We start from the raw sequence: 18,123 nt of genomic DNA, 5'->3' as shown, positions 1-18,123 counted from the left end.
ATACTCGTGACCACTTTATTGGGTAGACCAGTACACCAGCTTGTTAATGCAAATATTGAATCAGCCAATAATGTGGTAGCATCTAAATGCATAAAAGCATGTAGACATGGTGAAGAGGTTCAGTTGTTTTTCAGACCAAATGTCAGAATGGGGAAGAAATGTGATCTAAGTGATTGTTTGATGTTGGTGCCAGACAGGGTGGTTTGAGTATCTGCTGATCTCCTGGGGTTTTCATGCACAACAGTCTCTAGAGTTTGTGGAGAATGGTGCGATAAACAAAAAACATCCAGGGAGCAGCGGTTCTGCGGACAGAAACACCTTGTTCAAAAGAGAGTTCAAAGGAGAAGGGCCGGTCGAAGCTGACAGGAAGTCGACAGAAACGCAAACAACCACACATTACGGCAGTGGTATACAGAAGAGTATCTCTGAACACACAACGTGTCAATCCTTGAAGTGGGTCGGCTACAGCAGCAGAAGACCAATAAGTCGTGTAAGGCGGAAATTATTAACATCTGGCATTATCACTCAGGGCACTGGTCAACTTGCTGGCTTCCTCTGGTTCTGTGGAATATGTGGCTGTGAAGTAATTTAACCCAGGAGCATGCACCATTAACCCCCACTATCTCCGCACCCATACGGGCAGGAGCCTGTGGGGGAAGACTCAGGCCTCCAGCCGTAAAAATCGTTACGACGGGGCAACATCCTTTACGGCACGGGAAGGTTTCAGAGGGCATGGCCTGTTAGGCCCTGACCTTCTCCTGAACCCCCCTTCATTGCTCTCTCCCTCTTCACTCAGTCACTAAATGATGTGTACAGCATTGGATGTTTCATGACAAAGTCAGTTCAGATAATATTCATGTTTGGTATTATTCTGATTGTTTCAATGCGACTGGTGCAATGGTTTCATTTCTGCAACAGCAAACCCTGGACATCATAACCAACCAGGAACCAGGGAAAAACTGTGTGGAGCTCTGCCCCAGTGAAAGCCATGTGCCTCAACCCCCCTGCGTTTCCTGGGGAGGCGTGGCTCCAAATTACAGATGGGTGACCCATTTTTAGGGTTAACATCAAAGGCCAGATTTTGGATTTAAGGACAGTAAACTAAGCATTCTGGGAGAATGCAATCAGTCTCTCCCGTGCACACCGTGCACGTAATTTCTATGTACAGGGTGTCTGTAGCCAGACTCCCGTATGTAGCTTTTATTACCAGGTATGACTTTTAAGACTCCGTAATTTGGTTTCCATTGTAATGCTTTTTTGATTTGGAACTAGTGTGTAATTACGTATGTAATCTGCCAGGTAAAATAAATTGTTAAAACTTGATCTGTGTGGTTTCGCTTACTGACACTCAAAGTTATACAGGGAATGCTTGGTTTACCCCCTCGAACTGGTCTAGGGAGGATGAATTTTTACGCTTAATGTATCACGGCGTATAGCACCCGTAGGCCTATGTTGGTAAATCCCTCGCCTCCGCGTGGTAGTTCATTCATGTCAAGCACAGCCGTAGCTAGGTTGGTCTGCTTGGGTCCCTAGACTGTAAACAGATATACCCAAGAGTAGCTATTCCTGCGACCTCTGTAATGACTACAGATAGCTAGTCAGTTTGTGAGACGTGCACATAACGCGCGATGTGACATGCGGCGGTACCAGCAGAGGACTGTTCGGAGAGTAAATCTCAGTACAGGATTCCTATAGCGATCAAGTCAAAATTATCAATAAGAAATCTACCTAATGTGGATAACTAATCTAAATTATTTTTCTAAAATGGAGTCAGATAAATGAAGGTGAATCTATTGGCCCTATTGTGGAGATTCTCGTTCAGCCCGGACCAGTGAAGAGTGGAAGGCAGAGTGGTACTACTGCCTTTGTATCATGGTTTATTTATTGGCTGATCTAGAATCTCCGCATAGGGGCCACTAATTTTTAACCCTATTAGTATTCTTTCAGCAACACCAGAAGGACGAGCACGCTGATACCTTCAGCCCTCGCTAAATTCCGTCGTTGGGTTAGCGTGGGGTTTTACAGTCTAAAAAATAAGTCTAATAAATACCTCTGTTGCACAAGTGGGGTGACATTGGTTCAGGAGGTATGAGCAGTTGTCAGGCAGTCGGAGTGTTGCTGTATCAATCCCCGCTCTGGGTGTGTCGAAGTCTCAAGACTGAGCAAGACACCCCCATTTGCTCTTGAAAAGCTGGTTGGTGCCTTGCATGGCAGCCAATCGCTGTTGGTGTGTGAGTGTGAGTGTGTGAACGAGAAGCATGAACTGTACAGCGTTTGGATGAATGCGTGATACAAATGCAGACCATTTCCCATTCATCTGTCATGTGACAGACAGAGCTCATGTCACTGGTGTACAGTGTACAAAGCCAGGGAGATAGAGACTCGGGTGCACTCTGTGTTCCTGCAGACACTGCTGGGGTCTTACCCTTTGAATCCACAGTGAAGGTGTTTACGCTGTGTTCACAACTCAGCGCATCATCGACTTGACACCAGAAGTCATTCATTCCAATGGAGAATGGTTATTGGACAGTTACGCTCCTGCGCCCCCTTGTGGCCAATATTTATGCTGGCCGACGGATGACGTGTTCTTTCGATTTTTCCAAACCTTGTGTTGTTGGTGGACCATCGGATTAACGGGAAGTAAAGAAAATCACAGTGTGCTCACAGAGAAAATCGGGCATGCAATGCATTCCATTCATTTTCTATGGAGAGGCTTGCGGTGCGTGAAGTTTGCAGTCTGGTGAGTGCCGTGTACGTTTGGCGGTTCTGTATTTACATATCGTGATCTGCCCATGCAAATCAACTGAGTCCAGCACTGCTCGCATGGCTCACAAAACTAGGATCAAACTTTCAAACTAGGTGTTGCAGATAAAATATGAATCAGCACATCTATGTTGTTTATTTTGCTCTTCAGATGTTTTCAAAAACATATTAATGGACTGTTTAAGAGAATAGGACCCGCCATATTTTGACGTTTTGCCAAAACTCTCTCTCTCTCTCTCCCTCTCCCTCTCCCTCACTCTCTCTCTCTCTCTCTCTCTCTCTCTCTCTCTCTCTCTCTCTCTCTCTCAGGCACGGAGGATGTGAGGCTGGTGAATGGTAGCAGCCCCTGTGCTGGGAGAGTGGAGGTTTACCATCGGGGAGAGTGGGGGACAGTGTGTGATGATCGCTGGGACATGAGAGGTGCTGGAGTGGTGTGCAGACAGCTGAGCTGTGGAGATGCTGTAGATGCACTAGGAGAGGCTCACTTTGGACCAGGGTCTGGGAGAATATGGATGGGTCCTGTGTTCTGCAGTGGATCAGAATCCTCACTGAAGCAGTGTGGGTCACCAGGATGGGGTAAACATCGCTGTGATCATGGAGAGGATGTTGGAGTGATCTGCTCAGGTAGGACTCAGTGTTATTCAGCTCTTACCAATGTTCTTTATAAAACCCACACATTACAACAGTGGTATGCAGAAGAGCATCACTGAACACACAACAAATCATAGGATAGGCTACAGCAGTAGAAGTCCAAAGAAAAGTCTAATAAAAACCTTATGAAGTGCTCACTGAGTGTGAGCACTTTATTAGGTATACATTAGACTCATCTTTTAGACTGGAGTCTTCTGCTCCTGTCGCCTATCCACTTAGAGCTTAGACGCGTTGTGTGTTCAGAGATGCTCTTCTGCAAACCACTGTTGTAATGTGTGGTTATTTGCGTTACTGTCACCTTCCTGTCAGCTTTGACCAGTCTGGCCCTTCTCCTCTGACCTCTCTCATTAAGAAGGCATTTATGCCCACAGAAATGCTGCTAATTGGACTTCTTTTTGGTTTTTACACCACTCTTTGCGAAATCTAGAGACAAGTGTGTGTGAAAATCGCAGAAGTTCAGCAGTTTCTGAGATAATCAAACCACCCTGTCTTCCACCATCCTCTTTGTAATGGACAGGTTTAACATCTTCATCATCACTGCCACCGTAATCAGCACCATAGAGTATATATATTTATTTTATTAATTAACAAAGGAATACAGTAAGAATTCAGTATACAGGGAATAGTGTACAAACAGAACAAAAACAAAAGAGCCAGGGGTATATCACACTCGAAAAATATAAGATAAAACATTAAGTGCAAAGTGTAAAAGCCTTTTTCTTTGTTGAATTAGAAAGTAGTTTCACATATCGTTCAACATCTTTCATGAAAACAACAAAGTAAGGTTTTTTATTACTAAATTTACATTTATGAATGAAACATTTTGCCAGCATCAATATCAAATTTATTTTTCCCAAAATAAATTAAATTATTTAAAGATATTATCAATGACAAATCTGCAAAGGTCTTGCCACAATTTCTTGGTGTGAGAACAATGCCAAAATAGGCATAAAACTGTTTCTGGATATTCATCACAAAAAGAGCAGTTTGTGTTTATGTCTCTTTTAATTGTTTTGCATATGGCAGGGTAGTATTTATGGCCGGGTAGTATTTATGAATCATTTTGAAGGACACCTCCTTAACCTTATCCACAATGAGGTATTTATGGGGAAGCATCCAGACTTTCTTCCAATACATGGAATTTACAAACCGATTCCAATATGCGGTGACATACAGAACAGAGACAACATCTCTGAAAAATGGCACGTCGAACTCGCGTGTCGTCTCGTAGATCGGAGCGGTTATGCGTCACTGAAGCGTCCTAGGAATGCCACGCCCCCTTTCTGCGGCACATTTCAGCTGCTCCCATTGAAATCAGTAGTAAAAGAGTCATAGTACTACAACGACAAAGAGCAAAAACAAAAAAAGCTATTAAAACGCCACAAAATAAGTTGCAGCGTTGTGATCTGCACTGCCATTGGAAACCCCTGTTTTTCGTTTTTGTACGTTTGCCACGTCAGATTATATATGATTTGTTTTATGCTAAAAATAGCTACAATGGGGAACCTCACAGACGCGTCACATCGGTTGCAGGTTGCCATCGATAGGCCACTGATTACTGAATCTCGAGTTTCATTATTAACAATAAAAAACGCATGGTGGTTGGTCTCGCTTTCTTGCTTTTTATATGCAATTTGCACAAGAGGGCATCGAAGAAACACGATCATGAAAGTATTAAATATATCCGTGCTTTAGTTTTGGATAGGTAAGCGTTTTAAATGTATTGTCCTGTTTTCAACCGGTTGAGAATGTTCTCCTTGCAGTGCATCATATGAGGACGTGAGCAAGCTAAATAATTTGCTTTCATAAGGACGTTAACTTAAACGTATGGGTGTTTTTATCTTAACTTGGCTAGCTAGCAAGCAAAAATTATGATTGGATAAGCCAGCATCCTTACCTTAGCTATCGATCATAGTTGAAATAGTAAGTTAGCTAGCTTGTGAAAACTCACAGCGCGAGCGTTTATTATGGAGGTAGCTATGGTAACAAATCACAATGTGTGGAAAGTGGGGACACGGTCTATCAATCATAACTAATTGATGCACATTTGTTTTATTGTTTGCTTAAAGACAACTGGCAAGTGTCACATTCAACCGCCATGTTACTGTTTAAATCAACAGAATGCAGTCCTCTCTGTTCTGATAGAATGGGAAATCATAATGCTTTAGCTCTTAGCCGTAACCCTAACCAGCTCCACTGCAGTCATATCTGCATTACAATAGCACAGGGGTGTGTAATCTTATCTGGAAAGGGCCAAGGTGGGTTCAGGTTTTTGTTTTAGCCCGTCAGAATCGGGGTATCGTAGTGCTGGGCAAAAACAAGAACTCACGCTCACACCGGTCCTTTTTGGATAAGATTGGGGGCGACATTGGCTCAGGAGGTAAGAGCAGTTGTCTGGCAGTCGGGGGGTTGCTGGGTGATCCCCTGGGTGTGTCGAAGTGTCCCTGAGCAAGACACCTAACCCCCAGATGCTTCTGATGAGCTGGCTGGTGCCTTGCACGGTAGCCATTTGCTGTTGGTGTGTGTGTGTGTGTGTGTGAATGGATGAATGAGAACCATCAATTATACAGCGCTTTGGATAAAGGCACTAAATAAATGCAGATTTGATTGGACATCCCTGATCTAGCAGTTAGAGCGTTGACCCCGCCCACACCTACTCTGAGGCGGTCACATGGTTTCCCAGTACATGGATGAGTGAAATGCGCTCAGCTGAATACCAGGTTAAAGCCCGTTTGCACTGTATGTTTGATGAGAACATTATTATGAGGGAGAAGCTCAGTCTGTTCTCTGTCTTACAGAGACACCCCAGGCTGTCTTGACGGTCTCTCCACATGGGCGGATATATAGAGGACAAGCTGTCAGTCTCTCTTGTGAGGTCACAGTGCCCTCTGCTGGCTGGGAATATTACTGGTACAAAGGAGATGGATCAAGTGGCACTGCCCTCATTGCCAGTACAGCTGAAGGCTCGTACACCCTCAGTGCTGCAGCTCTTGCACACACCGGGGAGTACAGCTGCAGAGCAGGGAGGAGCAACCCAGTCTGGTACACAGAGTACAGTCACCCTGTCCACATACAGGTAACAGGTGAGTGCTGTTACACAGAGTACAGTCACCCTGTCCACATACAGGTAGCAGGTGAGTGATGCTACACAGAGCACAGTCATCCTGTCCACATAGAGGTAACAGGTGAGTGCTGGTACACAGAGAACAGTCACCCTGTCCACATACAGGTAACAGGTGAGTGCTGTTACACAGAGTACAGTCATCCTGTCCACATACAGGTAACAGGTGAGGGCTGACTGATATTCTTCTGTGTGTAAAACTTGCAAGGTCCCATAATGCAGTGGGTATTACTGAAAAACCACATAAATTCTGGTCATTCTGGTATCCTGTTTGTTCCATAACTGCCAACATACTTTTCCGGAGTTCATTATTGAATATCTTTTCTAAATAGTATTCATAAAAGAATTCCAGCTGCCTTTGTCCCTCTGTGAGGGTGATTTGTTTTCTCCACAGTCATAAATACACTGGTGTGAAAACGGAACAGTGACCCAGTCTGTCTGCTTCCCACAGCACTGCCTAAGGCCACTCTGGATGTAGAGCCAAAATGGTGTCCACTGTACACTGTATTACAGTACACTGCATTTACTTACTGTAGCAGATGCATTACAGTATACTGCATTCACTTACTGTAGCAGATGCATTACAGTACACTGCATACACTGTAGCAGATGCATTACAGTACACTGCATACACTTACTGTAGCAGATGCATTACGGTACACTGCCTACACTTACTGTACCAGATGCATTACAGTACACTGCATTCACTTACTGTAGCAGATGCATTACAGTACATGGCATTAACTTACTGTAGCAGATGCATTACAGTACACTTACTGTAGCAGATGCATTACAGTACACTGCATTCACTTACTGTAGCAGATGCATTACAGTATGCTGCATTCACTTACTGTAGCAGATGCATTACAGTACACTGCATACACTGTAGCAGATGCATTACAGTACACTGCATACACTTACTGTAGCAGATGCATTACGGTACACTGCCTACACTTACTGTACCAGATGCATTACAGTACACTGCATTCCCTTACTATAGCAGATGCATTACAGTACACGGCATAAACTTACTGTAGCAGATGCATTACAGTACACTGCATTCACTTACTGTAGCAGATGCATTACAGTACACTGCATTCACTTACTGTAGCAGATGCATTACAGTACACTGCAAAGACTGTAGCAGATGCATTACAGTACACTGCATACACTTACTGTAGCAGATGCATTACGGTACACTGCCTACACTTACTGTACCAGATGCATTACAGTACACTGCATTCACTTACTGTAGCAGATGCATTACAGTACACGGCATTAACTTACTGTAGCAGATGCATTACAGTACACTTACTGTAGCAGATGCATTACAGTACACTGCATACACTTACTGTAGCAGATGCATTGCAGTGCACTTACTGTAGCAGATGCATTACAGTACACTGCATTCACTTACTGTAGCAGATGCATTACAGTACACTTACTGTAGCAGATGCATTACAGTACACTTACTGTAGCAGATGCATTACAGTACACTTACTGTATCAGATGCATTACAGTGCACTTTCTGTAGCAGATGCATTTCAGTATACTGCATACACTTACTGTAGCAGTTGCATTACAGTACACTACATTCACTTACTGTAGCAGATGCATTACACTACACTTACTGTAGCAGATGCATTACAGTACACTTACTGTAGCAGATGCATTACAGTACGCTTACTGTAGCAGATGCTTATGTTCAGAGTGACGTTCAGCACAGGAGCAATGTATAGCAGTATGCATCCCTCATCTCTGTGTCTCCACAGGCAGAGTGATGTGTGGTCTGGGTGCTGCTCCTCTCCTGCTGGCCACCATTGTACTGTGTGTGAAATGGTTCAGGAGACCAGGTGATGTGCTTTCACTGGGATGCACACTTACTCTCTAAAACATGATGTGTGTTTCAGGGCTCAGGCTGCAGCTCTGCTCACTCACAGTTCTCTCTCATCTGTTGTGTCTGTACGTGTTTGTTGATGTACAGGGCCGTCTAATGAACCAGCTGTCCGCTACACTGGAGGGAATGTGGAAATTGGCATATAAAACACACAGAGGCTGGGTCCGTGTACTTATGTGAAATGAGAATGAAGTCTGAGAGCTCAGGACTCTTTTTTCATCATTGTGATGTTTCTCAGCTTGCAGGAGGGGAAATTGGGGGTGCAGTCATGGGGGCATTTTAGGGAATGGGAACAGGAAGATGTTGTGTCTTTAGAGCGCAGCATCTGTACGATATGAGCAGAGTTTCTGATTCACCTGGGCTGCACTTGTGATCCTCGTGTAGTTAGTTTGCTTTGATTGCTTTATGTTTGTTCTACGTTAGGTCACTGAACTTCATGTTTGATGCAGTAAATTGACATAAATTGACTGAAATTGAATATGTATGTCACCATGTGTCTGTATGTATTAAATTGGATAGATGTTAAACTCTGTGTTACATTATTTTTAAAGTGTAATGTAGCTCTGTTACTCTTCCCCTACAACGTGTGTCCCTGCAGTCTGTAGGGGCTTCTTCTCCCTGAGAGATGAGCGCTGTCACACGAGTGTCATCTGCTTAATCAGTCATGTGACAGGCCTCACTGGCAGAGATCATATCACTGGTGTCCAGTGCACAAAGCAAGGCAGATAGAGCGCACCCTAGTGGTGTCCCTGTGTTCCTGCAGACACTGCTGGGGTCATCCTTTGAAGCCACAGGGAATATGTTTAAACAGTATTAAAGATCTAAAATCAATGTGTATCAAGAAGATGTTTCCATCATGTATAGTATAAAAAATCAATGCATAGTCTTCACTTCTTTAGGCAGTGTTGGCCAATGATAGATGTCAAAATAGTAGTAATAATAGTGGCAATATACTTATTTTGCACTTGCCTGATTTATTTCCAACATGTGTATATATATCCTCTTTGGGATCTTGTATTACTCTACATAGCTTGCCCACAAACTGTCGATGCATCGCACACAATTTGTAAACTGTGATTGATTGATAGATAGCCGGCTGTATGTCATTCTGGATAAAAGTGCAGCAGCAGATATATCCCCTGCAGTATGTACTATATGGGCTTATACATTGTATCGCTTTCTGCACTCCAGCACATTGGATTTTCAAAAAACTGGCCACACTGTGTGTGTGCTGAAGACCACCCACATATTTCCTGTCTTCTGAAAAAAACATTTCCTCCCCACCAATAGTGCTCACAGTGACCTGCAGAAAAACTTGCAAACGAGTTGTATGCAGTACATACTGCTATTGAAAAACTAGAGACTTCTGCACCTGTTTTTCTGGACATATTGTTTGGTGTCTGACATATGGAAGAAGCTCCATACCACAGTGTGGAAAGCACTGATATTGAACTGCACAGGACTGGGGGGAGGGCGGTGGCTGGAGGTATATTATCACTGTAGATATGCCCAGGGCCGTATTAAGGTTTTACTCTGTCATAAGCACGGGCCATTTCTATGTTTGCAAATGCATACCCATATATGGGCAAAGAGCAGAGTGCTCACATGCAGCTGGCCGGCTACTCTATAAAACATCAAAAGATATATTCAATGGTATCTGTAATTATGAAATCAGAAGACTAATAATATTATCCGCTGCCAACTACATTGTCACATGCACTAGCTTCATATATCAATGCAATGTTCATTTATGCGCTCTCTTGGGAGAGAGGAAAGAGCCTACTGCCACTCTCTGCACTGACAGCTCGTCATTGTCTCTGTGAACCCGATGTAACGTAGTCACCTAATCATAATCAGCGGTGAGTTGCATTTTCTGTGAGCTATTTCACATATTAGCTATCTAATTAACACATTAAGTTCTATCAGTGTTTACCCGGTTAACAAACTACCCTCAACGGTAAAATAATTGCAATGCTAGAAGAATAAAGTAAACCATATTTTACAGAGGGCTCCCCAAAAATGTAAGTAGTAGGCCAAAGAGAAAAAGTAGCTGGCCAGGGGGTTTCAGTTGAAATATCATAGTATCAGGCACTCAGAACGGAGGATCCAATAGCGAGACCACAACAAAAGTTATTTATAAAATAAGGTCTTTATTTTCTCAGGGTAGGTTGGTACAGCGAGGGTCAATAGCCAGCAAACAGTTATAGCAGGGATAAGGCAGTTCATAAGCGATAGTCCAGGCGATAGTCCAGGCAAGAATAGTTAAGAATAGTCGCGGTCACAGGCAATGGGTCAAAAACAAACGGGCTAATTAAACAGAAACACAATCCAGAAACAAAGATAAACAGAAACAGGTTGGAAAAACTACAGGTCAGAACAAGACAGAAGGAATAAGCTAAACTTGGTTGGGGACGAAACAGGTCAAAACAGGTATCAATACGAAAATGCTGGAGAATATGGATTAAACACATAACAATCTGGCAACTAAATGCACAAACAGAGGGGTTTTTGTACACAGGTAACTCGAGGGAATGGGAATCAGGTGGGAAACAATCAGGAAGTGAAACAGGTGAAACGAATGAATGAAGTGACAGGGAGACTACGGTGTGCAAGGAGGTCACAAAAACACGAAAACGCAAACAACAGAATTTCGCAGAATACAGAACATGAAAAACACGAAACCACATAGTTTCATTCACTTTTTATGGCTTAGAGTGGCTCCACTTTTAGAAAGACCCAGACTGGTGGTCCCCTGTGCTGGCACTAGCAGGGCTACATCTGACCTGTTTCACATCCGACCAAAGAATCCAAGTAGGCTAATTAAAAAAATAACCTCCGGAGGATAATGAGGGCATTTTCTTCTACATAACTAGGTGGAGAGCACATTTTTTAAAATTGTTTCTTATCCCCAAACTATTATTTCTTGTGGGAGCTGGCTTAATGGTATGGGTAACAATTAGCCAATGTTTTTTGAATGAAAGTATTATTTTCCGTTTTTTGATCCATCCATCCATCCATTATCTGAACCCGCTTATCCTGAACAGGGTCACAGGGGGGCTGGAGCCAATCCCAGCATACATTGGGCAAAAGGCAGGAATACACCCTGGACAGGTCGCCAGTCCATCACAGGGCACACACACCATTCACTCACACACTCATACCTATGGGCAATTTAAACTCTCCAATCAGCCTAACCTGCATGTCTTTGGACTGTGGGAGGAAACCGGAGTACCCGGAGGAAACCCACGCAAACACGGGGAGAACATGCAAACTCCACACAGAGAGGCCCCGGCCAACAGGGATTCGAACCCAGGACCTCCTTGCTGTGAGGTGGCAGTGCTACTCACTGCACCATCCGTGCCACCCCGTATATTGACAAGTAGCAAATTGTTTTATTTGGAGCATCTTTGGGAGAGACTGGCAAAGGTGTGTGTGCAGACAGTAGCAACAAGCGAAGGAGAATAAAGTAGCAAATCACAGCACTGTATTTTTTATAAAAATGTATTGTTCGATTTTGTCACAATAATTAATCCCACCAATCTTCAACATCTTATTAGTCTTACAATAATAACAATCTTATTATTATTATTATTATTTTCAATGTAAATACATGTTTAAAGATCATTGGTTTGAATAGGCAACAGTACCTGCCTTAAAACAAAAATGTGCTCTTCAAAGTCCCATTCAGCTGGCAGATTTCAGTAAAGGATTCATTAATGTGCTGCTTTCATGAATGAAAGCTCTAGATGACATGAAATGGTGGTCAGAAGTCTATGCAACTTCCAGTGGGGGTTACATCCCCTCAGAACCTCCCCCATTTGTGTCCCTACCAATGTGAAAATCGAACCTACGCCCTTGGACTCTTCCCAGTCCCTGTCAAAAGACACCAATGCTCTACAAAGCTCCTCTCCGAGACTGGGAACGGATGTTGTGTCAATTTGAACTGATTTGCTTATTAGGGCATGGGCTTCTTCCTCCTCTATCTCTGCACTGCATGGAGGCTCTCTGTGAGGCTGGCGTTGGTGCTATCTGTGGGCCTGTCTGTGAGGCTGGCATTGGTGCTATCTGTAGGCCTGTCTGTGTGGCTGACTGGGGCCTGACTGGCACTGGTGTGGAGGCTGACTGATCCCCTCTACAAAAGCAAATGCCATTCCAAGATGAGATTTCATCTTTCATATTCTTCATATTAGTTTAGGACACAAATTGAATCACTCAGGTCTTAGTAATAAAATACCATATTGGTAAAATCATAATTAAGCACCTATAAAATTTAGAGCATGTTTTCCAAGTCATAGTCACTGATGAATCAAATTAACTCTTTATTACGGTTTCTTATAGTAGCCTGAAGTAGCCTGAATAATATGCACACTTCACCTTACATAATCTAAAACATACCTGAATTGTATTTAAGACATTTTCACTGCAACACCAAATGACACATGGGTTTGCTAATTTTACAAAAATTAAATCGATATAGATGCAATAACTTTACATTGTTCAACACCAAATCCGACGGAGACAAACAGTGGATTCAGTGGTTTCTCCTGTTCGCTTATAGCCTAAAAAGCAAAGTGGCTTCACAACGTCGATCACGTTTGCTTTTACTTTCGTCAATCTGTTCAGGTTGTGACGGCTGATGAACTGAACTGAATTTCAATTTCATAAATTGGTAACGTTAGAAGGTTTATTATGTTAACGCCTCCATTTTACAATTGCCTAACTTCACCATTCTATGCTCGACATATATAGAATATATATCACTGACGTTATAACTGATGTTCAAACCCTGAAGTCCATCCATCCATCCATCCATCCATCTATCCATCCATCCATTATCTGAACCCGCTTATCCTGAACAGGGTCGCACGGTGGCTGGAGCCTATCCCAGCATACATTGGGCAAAAGACAGGTCGCCAGTCCATCGCAAGGCACATACACCATTCACTCACACACTCATACCTACTGGCAATTTAAACTTTCCAATCAGCCTTACCTGCATGTCTTTGGACTGTGGGAGGAAACCGGAGTACCCGGAGGAAACCCACGCAGACACGGGGAGAACATGCAGACTCCACACAGAGAGGCCCCGGCCAACGGGGATTCAAACCCAGGACCTCCTTGCTGTGAGGCGGCAGTGCACCATCCATGCCGCCACCCCTGAAGACTCATATGAAATTGACAGATTTCCGAGTCCACAAAAATCGGATCTTAAGAATGAATGAATTGATCCAGGATATCTATATCTGTCAGGTTCTGTCAGGTACGGGGAGACAGAGGACCCCAACGCAGACTCAGGGACAAAAATAGCAGGTTTAATGACACAGGGGGGCAGATCCAGAACACAATCCAGAAAACAGGCAAAGGTCGAGATCCAGGCAGCCAGGTCAATGTGGGGCAGGCAGAGTTTATAAGTCGAGGAGACAGAAAAACAGAAGCACAAATCCAAGAATCAAAAGAAGAGTCGAAAAAGCCAGGTGGAGTTCAAAACCAAAAGATCCAATAACAGAACTGAACAGAGCAGAGAGGAGCGGGACCGAACAGAACAGAACAGAACAGAACAGAACAACAGAACAGATAACAGGCACAGGTACAGGGAGCTAGAACTGGGGTGGGGAAAATTACATTAGGTCTGGCAGGGGTGTAGGGTTTGATGATTTTTTGTAGGCAAGCTGGGGAAGACCCTTTAACTGCTTGGAAGGCCAGCAGCAATGTTTTGAATTTGATGTGAGCCATGACAGGCAGCCAGTGGAGGGAAGTAAGCAGGGGGGTGACGTGAGTATTTTGGAAGGTTGAAGACCAGACGAGCTGCTGCATTCTGGATAAGTTGTAGGGGTCTGATGGTGGATGCTGGGAGGCCAGCCAAGAGGGAATTGCAGTAGTCCAGGCGGGACAGAACCATCGCTTGGACCAGGAGCTGGGTCGAGTAGGGGGTGAGAAAGGGGCGGATTCTCCGTATGTTGTATAGGAAGAACCTGCATGACCGGGTCACCGCCGCAATGTTCTCGGAAAGGGACAGTCTGCTGTCCATCACCACGCCAAGGTTCCTTGCACTGGGTGATGGCGTGAGTGTGGTATCCCCGAGGAAAATGGAGAGATCCAGGTGGGGAGAGGTATTAGCAGGGATGAATATCATGGATATAGGTGCAGATTGCCCCGAGTCTTCGGGCTCTGCCTCTTCCACAGAGGACATGTTGTTTGGGTCCATGACCTCCTCGAAGTGCTCTTTCCACCGCCCGACAGCATCCCCTGTTCAGGTCAGCAGTTATCTTCCCCTGCTGAAAACAGCCTGAGACAAGCCCTGCTTTCCCTTTCTGAGTCATCGGATGGTTTTCCAGAACTTCCTTGAGGCCAACCGAAAGTCCTTCTCCATAGTCTCCCCAAACTCCTCCCAAACCCGGGTTTTTGCTTCAGCGACTGCCGAAGCCGCAGCCCTTCTGACCACCTGTCGGTACCTGTCTGCTGCTTCAGGGGACCCCTGGGCAAGCCAAGCCCGAAAGGCCTCCTTCTTTTTTTTTTTTCTTGTGTCCCCGGTATCTTAGGCAAGCAGTATGATTGATCTGGGTGCCGTGTGTTTTGGGGCCAGAACATACGTTCAAGACAGTACAAAGACAACTACAACACTAAAGACTTGGCTGTAACAAGAGAAGAGGTTAGCATCAAGATGAACCAACTATTCAGTAAAGTGGTATGTATGAACGCGCATGCAAGTGGGTGTGAGCAGGTTTGTCACTTCCTGTGGAATGTTGGTGGACGTGAGGGGCGCGACAGGGCGCGGCGGGCCCCACCATCCAGTGGCCCCCAAGCATCGGGCCCCCCGCGCACACCCCGGCCGGGTCCCGGGGCCCCTGCCCCCAGGCGGCCTGAAACGCACCACCACCGGCCACAAGGGCGAGATGGGCCCCAAGGCCCCCCGGCCACCCCAACCCACCGTCCCCAAGCCCCCACCCGCCCCAGAGGACAGCGCCCCCATGGCCACCGACCCCTTCCCCACGCCACCCCCAGAGGGCCGCCCCCCGGGGACAAGTGCCCCAGGCCCCAGCCGGAGAGCCCACAAGGAGCCCACGCCCGGAGGCCAGGGAGGGGAACCCCGCCGAGCCCCCCCACCCTATGTGATGTCATTAATTATCGGGGCCCAAGTGTCTTCAAATGCTGCCAATTGGTTTTTCCTGCATGCAGACATTGGAAACGTGTTCTGACAGTAGATTTTTGAATTGCGTTAAATTCAGATTTTCTTTGGACTTCCAGTTCAGGAGGATAGTTTTCTTTACGATAGTAAGGATTGTGAGGAGCCAATGGGATTGTTTTGTGTCCATGTTAAGGTTAGTGAGGTCACCAAGTAGGCAAAGGGAGGAGGAGTCTGGGATGGGGTGTTCTAGGTGCAGAGATAGGTCTTCACAGACCCTTCGCCAAAATGCATTAACAGGTGTGCAGTGCCAAGTGGCATGTAAATAGTTATCTGGCAGTTTGTTTCTGCAGTGTGAGCATATGTCAGTATCACTGATACCCATCTGAAAAAGTCTTTGTCCTGTATAGTGTGTTCTGTGAAGAATTTTGTATTGGATTAGCTGTAGGTTTGAGTTTTGGGTCATTCCAAAGGTGTTTTTGCAAACTTGCGACCAAAAGTGAGGGTCAGGGTTAATAAGTAAATCTTTTTCCCATTTATGGGTTGGGAGTGAATGGGATGAATCATACTCAGATAATCTTATATAGATTTTGGAGAGTATTTTTTGTGGTGGGAGTATTAGAAGGTTTATTATATTTGGCGGGACTCCAAGATCCAAATGTTTAGTTTTAAACCTGGTTTGAATTATAGATTTCAGCTGGAGATATTCTAAATATTTGTTTTTGTCAATACCATGGGTATCTATTATTTGGGTAAATGGTATGAAGTGGTTACCTTGAAAAATGTGCTCCAGATGTCTAATTCCCTTATCATACCAAGTTGTAAAGTTTATTGTTTTTTTATTTTGTAGGATGTCAGGGTTGTTCCCGATGGGTGGGAGTCTGGGTATGAGATGGGACCAATGAGGACCTGTTTAATTTAAGAAGTTCCCACCATGCTGTCAGCGAAGAGCTAATGCTGATACTCTTGAAGCAGCAGTGATGTTTGATGATGGGACTGATGAATGGTAAATCCTGTATTAGGATGTCATTACATAGTGATTGTTCAATATCCAACCAGCCACAATCTTGTTGATTTTGCGTCATCCATTGTACGATATATTTTAGTCTATTGGCCAAAAAATAATTATAGAAATTGGGAAGCTCAAGTCCACCCCTATTTTTGGCCTTCTGTAATGTTTTTATGCTTATCCGCGGTGGTTTAGATTTCCATAAGAATTTAGTCATTGCGGAGTCTAATGATTTGAACCATGCCCTGGGAGGTTTAGTCGGGATCATTGAGAAAATATAGTTGATTTTTGGTAGAATTGTCATTTTGATTGTAGCTACCCTTCCCATGAGTGATATGGGCAGAGAGCTCCAGCGAGTGAGGTCATCTTCTATTGTTTTGAGTAGGGGAGCGTGATTTAAGCGTATTAAATCAGATAGTTTGTCTGAGTTGTTGATGCCCAGGTATTTGATGTTCCCGGATTTTAGTGGGATGGCTGCGCTGAACTGGAAGTCGTGAGCAATAGGAAGGACTATTGATTTGTTCTGATTTATAGAGTAGTCTGAGATAGATGAGAATTTGTCTATGAGTGATAATGTTGCAGATAGAGAAGTGTGTGCGTTTTGGAGAAAAATGAATACGTCATCTGCGTATAAGCTAATTTTATGGCTCGTGTTTGCTGTTTGAATCCCTTTAATGTTCACGTCCTGTCGAATTGCGGCTGCCAGTGGCTCAATAAATAAGGCAAATAATGAGGGAGAGAGTGGGCATCCTTGCCTGGTGCCCCTCCCAAGGTTGAAGTTTGGGGAGGTTTGGTCATTTGTTTTGATACATGCCCTAGGTGAATTGTATAGTATTTTAATCCAATTTATGAAGTTGTAACCAAATCCAAATTTTTGTAAGGTATTGAAGAGGAAGTTCCAGTTTACTCTATCAAACGCCTTTTCTGCATCCAATGAGACAATTACGGCTTCTGTATTTTTAATGTTGCAGTGGTCTATCAGATCAATTAGTCTCTGTGTGTTGTTAGTAGATTGACGGCCCTTGATAAATCCAGTTTGGTCTTGGTGTATTAAATGAGGTGTTACTTTTTCGATTCTACTTGCCAGTGCGTTGCAAATAATTTTCAGGTCGGCGTTTATGAGTGATATTGGGCGGTAGCTAGATGGGAGTGTAGGGTCTTTGTCTGGCTTAAGGATGAGGTTTATATTTGCACAGTTCATGTTAGGGGAAAGTCTGGAGGTTTCTTAAACTTTGGTAACCATTCTATGGAAGGTTGGTGCAAGCATAGGCCAGAATGTTTTGTAGAATTCTGCTGGGAAGCCGTCTGGGCCTGGGGCTTTTCCATTGTGCATGTGTTCGAGGGTCTCCTGGAGTTCTGTTATTGATAACGGTAATTCCAGCATTATATTTTGCTCATCGTTAAGTTTTGGCAAATTGATAGTATTCAAAAATTCTTCTATGTCTGTATTGGAAGGATTGATATTGGATGAGTACAATTTCTTATAGAATTCCCTAAATATATTATTGATTTGGGATTTTCATGGGTTGGTTTTCCAGTTGAGTCTGTAACTGAGGTGA

At 44.1% G+C, this 18,123-nt stretch overlaps 1 protein-coding gene and 1 long non-coding RNA gene across 2 annotated transcripts in view; both read left to right on the top strand.

The window, feature by feature from the left end:
* Positions 1-18,123, top strand: part of LOC133116285 (deleted in malignant brain tumors 1 protein-like) — a 91,061-nt gene that overhangs the window by 7,593 nt on the left and 65,345 nt on the right. The gene's annotated exons all lie outside the window — the stretch shown is intronic.
* On the top strand, positions 8,240-8,959 carry LOC133116364 (uncharacterized). Its single transcript, XR_009705858.1, has 2 exons — positions 8,240-8,388; positions 8,520-8,959. It is a non-coding gene; the product is annotated as an uncharacterized LOC133116364 (long non-coding RNA).

Source organism: Conger conger, chromosome 2 (assembly GCF_963514075.1).
Source record: "Conger conger chromosome 2, fConCon1.1, whole genome shotgun sequence".
Lineage (NCBI taxonomy): Eukaryota > Metazoa > Chordata > Actinopteri > Anguilliformes > Congridae > Conger > Conger conger.
Note: the sequence above shows the minus strand (reverse complement) of the source record. Positions and strands in the feature narration are given on the sequence as shown.